This window comes from Myxocyprinus asiaticus, chromosome 44 (assembly GCF_019703515.2).
Source record: "Myxocyprinus asiaticus isolate MX2 ecotype Aquarium Trade chromosome 44, UBuf_Myxa_2, whole genome shotgun sequence".
NCBI classification, from domain to species: Eukaryota; Metazoa; Chordata; class Actinopteri; order Cypriniformes; family Catostomidae; genus Myxocyprinus; species Myxocyprinus asiaticus.
Window position 1 is genome coordinate 18277939 of NC_059387.1, and position 12007 is coordinate 18289945.

The following is a 12007-nucleotide window of genomic DNA, read 5'->3' on the forward strand; positions in this document are numbered from 1 at the left end:
TCGCCTACACTACAAAGCTAGTCGCAGTGCATCGAACAGAACCAAGCAGGTGTCTCGAGACGCGTTTTCAAAAATTGACGTTCTTTTTAACCTGACAGTGCGTACAAAAACGCGGCGCTTCTGCGCGAAACGCTGAAAAAATATGAGAGATGATGCGCAACGACATACGTCTGTCTAACCCATGTTTACATAGGTCAACAATTGAAATAAAGCGTATAGAGCAGAGTTAAATGAGTTCGGTGTGAACATGTGTGGTAAACTTTCCGGGTAATCCTAAAAACTAAATATTTAACGCATCCTTTTCACTCATACCCAGTAAAACTATGTTAGTTTAAGCGAGAGACACGACGACAAACTTCAATACCTACATTCTAATCAAATAAGCAGTGTGCACGCTCGCTTGTGTTGTAGACAGCTTCATTGATTATAATGGGAGCGCTCCAGTCTTGTGTTGCGTCGCCTGCGTAGACGGGGGGCGCTCGCTGCCAGCGCCTTTAACATTCTGTCACTGTCTGAGCGGAGCGCTTCACACAAACTGTCTGCCCATGTCTTTCCCTGTACAGTGAGGTGGACTCCGCGGGTCTTCAACCGCTCCTCTCGCACTGTCTTTTAAGAAAGTAGTGGAAGTCATTGTTAAGAGTGGTCGTCTTATTTGTGTTTTGTTTCAATAGTCACTTTCAGTGCGGGTCCAGCAGACTCCAGAGGGAGGTTGAGTTCATACAGAAAACTGCTGTCACGCGGAATAATTACACTGCCGTTGCGGACTGTAGAGATATTTGGATTACTACACGCGTACTATTCCTGTTACCTGTTTCATTCCACTCATTTAATGACTCTTCGGACCTTCTCATCTAGATGAACAGAAATACTGTGGGACTTCTTTTGGTAAGTGATCCGTTTTTATGCTTTTCTCCTTAACGCGACTCCTGGCAATGTCAACACGGGAAATGTTCAAATAAGCCAGGAAGAAAAATAATTGCATGTTACGTGGTGTAGCAATAACCCACACTTAATAATATTGCATTTTATTTGCAATATGTATTTTTATGTTCTTTTTTTCAGTGTATTAATTTGCAAGAACAAGTAGCCTATTTAGCTGAATTTTCAAACAGTATTTCTGCTCAACAAATGCTGTTCCGCATTGACAATTCCTAAAAAAAAATTTTTATTTATTTTTTTGCATTTGATTTTACTTCTGTTTTGTTGAACTTTTAAAGATGAAAGCCTATTTACCGCATGGTGGTGCTGCCTCAGAGTGCATTTACAGTCTGTCACTGACATTTGACAGCGCAATAAAACGGTTTTATGTCTTATTTCAGTATATACTTTCTTTTTATATGCAAACTAGTATATATTTTGTTCTTAGGTGGTTTATAAACTAGACTCATAAAGAAAGACTAGGGCTTTCTTTCTTTCTTTCATTGAAATGTTGAACATAGTTTAAATGTATTCCATTGTTGACACGGTACATTGATATATATACTGTATATACAATTATTATTATTATTATTATTATTATTTAAATAGCAACCATGAACCATAGACCACAGATCAAGTTGATTAATATTACCAATGGCCTTGTGCTATATAACATTTTCTGTCTGCCCCAAAGAAATATTTTATTTTCCAGAATCGTGACCTTTGCAGTTTGTCTACACTTTGTGTCACCACACTGCTGTTATCATCTAACATATCCAATGTCTCATTTAATGCAAAAGAATGTGTCAGATCATTAGGCATAATAGCATCAACCCTTGGGCATTAATTCAGATGTTCTCTCAAACACACGCAGCAATTGTAAAATGCGATATTTTTTAGTCATTTGGTGGAAATTTATCTGAAAAAGGAAATGATGTGTTTTCTTAATGAATCTGAACACTTTTGGCATTCCTGAAAACAATAGCTCACCTGTAGTGCTGTGCATTTACAGATCTCTCCAGACTGTAACATTAGGCATTTTATCCATGCATAAAAAACACAATGTTCAACTGAATATATGATGATATTCAGGTACTAGAAGACACCCAAGTTCCTTTCAGTCAGAGGTAATCATAGATTTTCTTTCGTTAGTTGCTTAAAGGTATTTGCACATCTAGCACAGAATACTTTTTTTAAGACTAAGATGTGTTTAGTGCGTGTGCATAGCATATCACTAGCAGGCTTCTGGAAAAACGTGACATTTAGATCATAGCAATGCGAGTCCTTCGAGTTCATTCCCCTGCAACGTGGGGAAGGACTAAGGACAAAGCAACTCGGGTATGGAAAAAAAGTGCTGAATTCTGAAAGAGTATGATGAGATTGGTTCAAATTACAGTGTAGATTCAACACTGAGTCACAATGGACATGTAAAAACAATCCCAGGCAAAAAACAAGCCTCTGGGTCATTGATTTTACCTATAACCTCCATCTTTAATTTAACACTGTTTCTATCCTAAAGCATTAATTTTGTCGACACGAGAGTGGCAGATAATTTAGTTTATTGTTAACATGTATACACAGATTTATACCTACACTGTTCCATGAAATAATAAGCAACCATTGCTCAATGCACTGAAAACAACATTCATTTTCAAATGCCCATGTGGTCGCTTGAGTAACATGAAGACAGAAATGGGAATACCCTTGTATCTTAATTTGTAACCAAAGTTCAGTTTGGTATGCTTCAGTTTTAAGCAGTCACTGGCCTACATGTGTTACCAATGCATCACCAGTCATTGCAAAGCTGTCACTAGCACTTGCAAAAGTGACAACCCTGGGAGCCTGCTGTTCCACTGACCTCAACAGTCCTAAGCGAATACAGACTTTATTTTACCCAAAAGACTAAAAGACAACACACTTGTTATTTCACTGCCATAGTCAATAGTGTTTTGCTATTTGTAACACTTAGCAATAATGTTCAATACATTAACACTGGTTAAAGCATTAGGGATCATTAACTAACAAAAATGTTTTTTTTTTTTTTTTGCATATATTTTTAATGTTAGTGTGTAAATTTATATTCTCATATAATAACTTATACAAGATTTAATGTTAAAAAACAGTACACTAGTATATTTATTATAAATTAACATTATCCAATCTGTAAAAGTATCACACATTGTTAGTTAATGTTAACTTCTGTGTTAAATAATGTTAACATACGCTGCCTTATTTTAAAGTGTGACCTTCCATTGTTTATGAGTGTTTTTTGTACTTTGGCATTCATGTCCCTCTTGTCTAAATATAGACTCAGCTTGTTACACCTCCTTTTGGGGGTAGTGCTACAGTACTGATCACAGTCTGATGACTGAATACAGTAATGGCAGTCTAGAGAGGAGAATGGGACACTGGCTGTCACTTTATTACCCTTGTAGAGTAAGTCAGGCTTGAGGAACAGCTGGTTTAAGAGTGTATAGGTCGTGGCTAATGATGCGCAAACTTATTCAAGTGTGCGAGGTCCTATCTACCACATCAGTTTGGCAAAAGAGGGTTTCCGTGGCTACATAACAGACAACCTTGATGGCAGATTAGAGTTGTCTATCAGACAACAATAGAAATCACTGAGGAATGAGTGTAACATGAGGCATAATTGTCACCCATAAAGGGGTATTGACATTGCCATAGGTACTGAAGAGGATACGATAACTATGCTGTGGGAAAACATTAGCTATTGCGTCAGGACAAGGTAATTTGAGGTTGGTTTGATAAAGTAGCAATTCTTTGTAATTATCACTGATTGTGTTTTGACTATAATTAATATTCTTGCTCTTGAATGTTGATTATTATTCTAATTTCTGTTAGTCCGCGTTTGTAAACATTATTTGTTGTCTCCTCCAGGCTGTATAGAGAATTCATTATTCTTATTTCTTTCATCTGTGCCATATTTTGAATTAACAGAATAAAACCGGTGTGAGTCAATGTTTGATTTATCGTTGTTTATAAGAACTTGGAAGTTTAAACAAACTGATAGGCCTAAAGGTCTTAACAAAGCAGAAATTTGAACTTTATTCATTCATAATCAATTCATGATTAAAGGGTCATATCATGAGGAATCAAATTTTCCTTGATCTTTTGAGTTAAAAGAGCTTGATATACCATGAAACATACTGTAACTTTCAGAGCTCATAACAGCCTCCTCAGTCCAGTCGACAATAGATCTAACTCTATAAAATTGAAATGGAAAATTAATGCAACTTTTTGCTGTTCTCACCTGTGTGAAGCACCTGCAAATATACATATTCTTCTGAAGGATCGCAATGTTACAAACAATTGGCTGAAGTTTATTTTTAACAAGATCCCTTCTAACCTGATCTTACAGAATAACGTTACTATATCTACATTTTGCAAAAAGATTTTAACTTGGCTTGTTGTATGTATTGCACCACTTTCCTTTTGAAATGAACTTTAAAAGTGCTACAATAACAATGACTTTTACTCACTTTTAATACAAATCACCAGTAAAATGGCAGATTATATGTTAATAAACACTTACTTTTCACCCTGTTCTCCACACATTGCTATCTTAAGACACCTAAACATGACACTTTTGGTTAGGTTTAAGGTTTTGGGTAGGTATGTAGTTTTTTTTTTAATTTCAATAGAGCATTAACCCTAAAAACATCTGTTTGGGAGAAAATTTAACAAGCTTTTAGTGCCACACTGTGAACATTTCACCTCTGAACTGCCACAATACATGTAATGAACCACGTAATTTAATTTAGCAAAACTGTTGCCACAGTCAAGAATTTTAATAATATCCTGCTAATTATTTCAGTCCGATCTTTGAACAGTTTTCTGGCACATTTCAGCATTGATTATATTGTACACCTGTCACAATGTAATGCAGGCTTTGCTAAGACACTGTTTGATGGAGCAGTTAAAATGAAATTGGACACGAGAGCAAACCAGCAAGTGGGGTTTAAAAATGGACATCATTAGCAAATAATTAAAAAAATTATAATAATATATAAAAATATATTATTCGTTTAAATGCTTTCTACTGTATTGTCTTGGCCATCACACCAGTGTGAATGTACAGTCCAAGACAATACATTATATTCATGATAGAACAGTTCATTTTATCCTCAGTGTTGCTAGATTGGAGCAGGACTAAAGTAATAGAGACTGTGCTTTGAACTGCCTCTATTCTGCAGGTGGAGGGTCAATGCTTTCAAAATTAATTTTTGAAATATCTGTAACAAAGAAATAAGGCATGTGTCTGTGTGAGTCTATCAGCAAACGAGAGCAAGAAGGACAGAGTGTGTGGGGGTGGGGGGGCAAAGCAGAAACAAAGATATATCCATCCATATGGATTAGCACCATCTCTCCACTCTGACTGATATGTTTACTTAGTCCTAAAACCGCAAAACCTCATTAGCCATCTTTCACAGACATTTAAACCACAATCCTGATATTGACTCCTGACTCACTGAATATAACAAATGTTCACTAACAAATCCCCTTGGTCTCTGTGTATCCTCTGTTCTTGTACAAAAGCCTTGTTTCTCTCCTTTTAAAGCTTATAAGCCTGTCAGATCTTCAGTTGTGTTATTTAGGCAAGACTTGTAAAGCGTCCTGTTTATATTTGAAAACACTGGACCTTATGTTCTTATGAACCATGGAAAGCAACTTTCGGAGATATTTTTCTTATCTAGTTTACTAGTGATCCTTGGTCTGAATCATGGGCTGTCAGTGTTCCTGAAAATACTTTTCTATAGTTTCTAGGCTTAGTGTAACTGGCTCATAATTCTTATGTGGGTGAATGCCATTACATCAGTGAAAGGGTCATTTGATGACTGAGCAAGTCGTCTGCTGGATTTCTGCATAGGTTTCAGAATTTTCCAGTCGTGATGGATTATAGGACACCAAACTGCTCTGAATATTCTTGAAGACCTTTAATCAAATCACTGACTTGTAAAAGAGGATGGCTGTGGTTGACATTTATTTAAAAAAATGTACTGACAGATTTATTTTAGTGGTCCATTTATGTGAAGCTATTGAGCAATGATTGTAACCTCACTATTAGGACCTTGTGCTTGATGTTTGAATTTTATTTATGTGGTCTGTTGAACTGTATGGCATAATAAATATAATACGACATAAATGAATAGCCAGATGGTATTATCATGAGGATAGTTCATTTTTTTTCTAATATAAACATTAAGTGGTACTTTTAAAATTAGTGATCAACGGATATATTGTCCATGTTGATAAACTGGCCAATATTTGCCTATTTTGAGATTGTCTGCATTTGCTAGCTTGGCCTCTAAACAGCAGTCTTCTGCTGCCTTCACGTACTATTGGAATTATCATAAATACGAGTTTCCTACTGGGAAGTTGGACATGAATGCCCCCTCAAGTCATAATTACAACTGGGAAAGTCTGAGATAATGATGATACTCGAGTTTCCGAGTTGGGAGAAGATGTAAATATGCAACATGGCGGATTAGAGTACAGTTTCAATTGTGAATCATGGTATTATTATTTTTTCCATAATGGAGCTACCATATTATCGCTTGCCATTTCAGTCATGTTCAGTCAAAAGACTAATTTGTATATAACATAAATATACTGATGTATTGGCTATTGGCCACCAATCGTTTAATGGCATTGGCTATTGAAAAATCCATATCAGTAGACCACTACCAAAAATCACTTAAAAGTAAACGTTTAACTAAGCCAAATTCTTTATGTCTGGTCTGATTCTATGGAGAAGCTGTAGATATGGTTCAAATGCAATGCATGTTTGTGGGCCTGATAGATTCTAACAGCATTGTGAACTTGGACTGTGTGGAGAGACTGATGCGGATAGCGAGAAAGCACTTAATATGTATTTAGGGCTTTTTCAGATAGAGCTGTAGTCTGCCTCCTCCCCTGCTGTTCTGAAAGCTTGTGTCAGGCTGCGAACAGCATCGATCTCTGTCTGAGGTCTTGCTTGTGAAAATGTGGCATAGCAGATAGGGGGAGTGTAGATTGATTCCTGAAGCTGGGAGTTTGCTTCAGGGTGAAGAGGGTCTGTGTCTAAAAAGAAGCTTTAATGAGCTGCTTTGGAAGGTGGTCTGCATGGCTGCGCTCCAAAACTTTTGTTTTAACACTATGAGATTTTCAGGTTTTCTCGCCTGTTCTTCCCGTTGGCTGCAGAGTGAGGTTTTGTGTCAGTTCTACTTTACAGCCTTCTACTTTTTGCACAGAAATTTTATGAATTCTGGTAATTCTAAGATTTAAACTGCAGATGAAGCTTTAACATACAAGCTCAGACTTACATGTACAAAATCAAGTGTGTTACTTGGTTTCATGATAAGCAGTTTCTTAATTACAGTATTTATGCTCAATTACCCTGAAATATTACCATAGTTATTTTAACTTTCTCTAATAAAACAGTACGGCATCATATGTATTATACACTATTAAAAGTGGATATGTGCGGTTTCTATCTTAAAGGGGTCATGGCATGCCTTTAATATTATTTTAATATGTTCCTTGAGGTTTACCTATAATATTCAGGGGTGTTTTTTTTTTTTAATTGAGTGAATTAATGAGTGAATACTTGGACACCTCTGACGTTTTAGTGCTGTGGGTGGAATTTTCAGACTGTCCCTTACAACCTTGCCTATGTAAGCCCATAGAAGCATTTTTAGGCATAATTCTCCAGCTAAAAGTAGCTTGACCGTTTGAGTTCAGTGTTTTATGCCTGTATGATATAGTCATATATTCTTTAACCTAATTGTGCTAATGATATCATTGTAAAATTTTTGGGGTAGGAGAAAATGAATGGCAAACGAATAACGAGCCAACAACTAACTTCTGGAGATAAGGTAGAAGTTTCAGCATTAGTTTTGCATCTTTAGACTGGCCAGCTCCGGTTTCAGTTCTACTTAATGTGGAGTATACATGCTGGTATAAATTTAAGTGCAAGTTAAGTTACTTTAATAGCACAATTTCCCACGTTATTATCATGAAACGCAATCTCTATCTGATTTTCATATTGAATACACCTGAGCACAACTTGTTAGAGATAGCTCTGATTTGGCAAGCATTCATTGTAAAATATTTTTTGTATGTATACATCTGTCAGGTTTTCATTTCTGAAACAACATACAGTACACTTATGTTATTTATAATGAGGTATTTTGTTCACCATCTTTATTTAATGTTTTGCACTGTATAATGCAGAAAAGACAAATGTGGTGCAATAGGTTTGGCAAAACAAATGATGAAGCAACTATGATGAAACAGCACACTGGAACAGATGTGAAAAAACAGGTATGAAGAAAAAGCAGCTAGCATTGTATGGATTGAAATATGTGCCATTGGGACTTTAACTTCAATTTGAGGACTTGAATTTGAACATGTTTACTTGAAATTTAATTAACAGTTTTGAACTTGAATTACATAAAACTTAAAATGTAAATGTACTGTACATGGCACAAATTCAGATTGTTAAATTCAGATTACATTTTTTAATACACTGATTCAGGTTTTAGATACAGATTCGAGTAAATCTGACGAAGGCATCCGGGGCTCTCAGAAAGAGCAGTCGAGCCTGTATGTAATCGAACTCCTTGACCAATCTCAACGTAGCTCACAGTTCACATTTGGAAGAGGAAGGGTCCACTGTGAAATAGTGCCAACGTGGGATCATGGCTGAATGAGAGCCACCTCCTTTCTCTAGCGCAAGTTACTTGTTCTGCCCTAATGCAAACTCCAGACGTAATTAGTGTGATTGGTAAACAGGCTGTTAGATGCATTAAATAAATGTTTGTCAGATCAATGTTTGCCACAGCTTCCAAAAGATAGTTAGCTAATGTTTTATGTGTTTCACGAGCAGGGGAGAGAATACGCAGCAGATCTTTCTACAGACATGGCAGAGTTGGTCCTGAAGCAACTGAAAGAGGGCCTGGATAAGACAGACAATTGTCATCTCCCAGGCAAATTCAAGGTTTGGTGTTACCAATTTACAATCTACCATCACCTGATGTGGCAGCTAAAAATGTGTGAGATTTCTGCAGTGGCAGTGGCAAGGACAGATGCCAAGGCCAACAGTTATATCAGGAAGTGGCTAGGCCTGCCATGTTGTCTCTCAGATGTAGCATTGTTTGGAAGAAATGCTTTACAATTGCCTCTAAAATCACTCACTCTGGGCTACAAGCAGGAAAATACCAGGCTTGTTTTGGAGCTACGGAAATCAACAGACCAGGCAGTGAAAGCAGGTCAAGTCCAAGTCAGAACAGGCAAAACTTGGAAGACAGAGGAGGTCACAAACCAGGCTGTTTTAAGACTGAAACATCAAGAGATTGTTGGAAGAACACAGTCAGGAAGAACAGGCCTTGGATGGGGGGTGGGCTGTGGTCAGCCTCCCGAAAACAGTGGAAAGCAATGGTAATTATGGAAGTAACTAGGATGGAAGAGGAAGGGTATAAGGTTAGGGCAGTCAGCCAGCAGCAGCAAGGGTGCTGGACCATATGGGAGGGGACATCTGATAGAGTTTTAGGATGGGCTGACCTGTGGAAAGTGCCCCAGGCCAGGCTAAGTTTTCTAATAAGATCCACCTGCGATACCATACCATGTCCTGGGAATTTGTCTATGTGGTATGGCAAAGAGGAGAGTTGCCCCCTCTGTGAGGCCCCAAGAACAAACTTGCAGCACATATTGGTTAGGTGCAAGACAGCCCTGACACAAGGACGGTACAAGTGGCGGCATGATCAGGTCCTGCGGAAGCTGGCAGAGATCCTAGAGGTGCATAGAGTGAAGGTAAACAAAGGCAACCATGCTCCCCAGAGGCAGGGTGTTGATTTTGTTAAAAATGGAGGTGCCGCACAAGGCACAGCACGAAGGGAAGCCAGATCAATCTTGGCACCTGGAAGTGATTGGTCAATGATGGTCGACTATGGCCAGCAGCTAAAATTTCCTACTGAGGTTGCCATTACCTCCTTGAGGCCAGATGTAGTGTTGTGGTCGACTTCAGTTAGGAAAATAGCAATGATTGAGCTTACTGCTCCACGGGAAGAGGAGGCTGTCTGGAGACAGCCTATGAGAGGAAGAAACTAAAATATGCTGATCTGGCTGCAGAGTGCAGGGAAAATAGATGGAGGACTGCCACTTGCCCTGTGGAGTTTGGGTGCTGAGGATTTATGGGAACATCAATGCAGCACCTTTTTAGAGACATTGGCATCGTAAAAGCAGCTTCAAAAAAGTATTTGAAGGAATTGGCAGAGGAAGCTGAGAAAGGGAGTTTCTGGTTATGGTTAAGAATGAAGGACAAAAGTGGGGGGTTCAGAAGTAGGAAACTGAGGAATAGGGAACCTGGGTGATATGTGGTGAGGGCTTGTGCTGAGGTAGTATGCAGAGAGATACGGTTGAGTTACCGAGAGATACGGTTCCAGTGCCTGTAGTGCCATCTTAGTGCAAGTTGGCCAACGGGATGGCACGTATGGTCGTGTCAAGGTATTATGACATATAGAACCCTGGTTACAAGTATTTTGTGAAGGAAGGATGTCTAGATGGGAAGGTAAGGATGAGAGGCGTTGGAGGGGATCTGGTATCCAGCTGCAGGGGGTGGCAGGAAGACATCGCTGATCACTGTCCCACCACCAGGAGATGTTCCGGGATTAATAGGGTGAAAGATTGAAGATAGGTGGCTCCCGGCTGATGACCCTGCAGCTGGGCTGAAGGCACTGGTGGAGGTGCGGCAGGCAATAATGCCCAGCAGGTTATTACAGCTACCTCTGCATCTTTTTTGTTTATTCATAAGAAAATTCAAAGTGATTAAAATATTGACTCCTTTATTGGTATTAAAATAATACAGGCTTTTATTGGACTTTCTTTTTGTACAAACAGGCACTGTATTAAGCACCACATAAACCTTTTCAAATGAACAATGTTTCTGATTATTTTGTGTAAAGTCAAACATCTGTCTATCTGTATTCCACTTCATCTGCAAACATTGCGTGATCTTCCGTGACTGGTGTAGGTTCAGCAAACGACAGGAAGTGCAAAGTGTCCAGCTTGACTGCTCTATTTTCAACTCCTCCCCCAACTGCAACCGGCAAATCTCGCCGATTGGCAAATCGAGATGCAGTTCAAGTCGAACACACCTACTGACATAACATAATAATGATTAAAAAACACATTAAAGCCATCATATTGGTCACAAATAATTACGATGCATGCAACTTTTTTTAAACTCATAGTAATAGATACATACATTTAAAAATTAACTTGTTACACTGAACCATTTAAAATGAACTAGTGAATTTAGAAATATGCTTAAAAAGTCTTAAAAGAATCTCTAAGGATATTTTGACCATTTACAAGACCCGTACATGCTGATTATAGCCTACCATTTAAATTCTAATCTAAAATCTTGATGTAGCCTATTTTACCCAAGAATTTCACTGCATTAGTCATTCTAAGGGTACGTTTACATGACAACGATGTACTAAAAACTGAAAAGTTTTTCCTTTGTGTTTTTGAAAAGTTTCAGGTACAGATGACAACGTTGTCAAAACGATCCCTGTTCACACGGATCCGCGAAAACGACAAAAAATGCTGTTTTATGCATGCCAGGCCAGTAGTTGGCGATGTCACTTTGTAAAGAAACACTACGCGCCTGCGCACATAAGCATTCTAACACAGAGCGGTGAATACAAACAATGAAGATGGCGATCGCTGGTCGTAGTAGTGATGCAGTAAATCTACACTTTGCTGGAGAAGCGTCAAACTCAAAATCTTGAGCAGCACAAACACAGTCCTGTAGCCTGCCACTGTAGTTTTGAATGTCTCGTGCATTGTTTTGAAGTATTTTTACCATCACTTCGTCTCCTGCCTTTTTCTGTATTTCCCCTGCTGACTCTTGGGCTGGTAGGAGAGTAAGTTAACATAACAAGCTGTTGATGTTCACTGGTTTTGGATATCAGACAGAACTCTGATATATGGATATCTTCTGACAGAGAGAGAGGTCTTGTGTACACTGGATCAAACATGCATTTTCACTGCCTCTCATGTTTTCATATTCTAAGCATATCATTGA

General features: G+C 38.3%; 1 protein-coding gene across 2 annotated transcripts in view; it reads left to right on the forward strand.

The window, feature by feature from the left end:
• Positions 1-530: 530 nt before the first annotated feature.
• LOC127434297 (semaphorin-5A-like) overlaps positions 531-12007 on the forward strand; it is a 242787-nt gene continuing 231310 nt past the window's right edge. For both annotated transcript variants that reach the window (XM_051686934.1, XM_051686935.1), the window contains exon 1: positions 531-885. The gene's annotated coding sequence lies outside the window, so the exon portion shown is untranslated. The remainder of the gene's footprint in view (positions 886-12007) is intronic.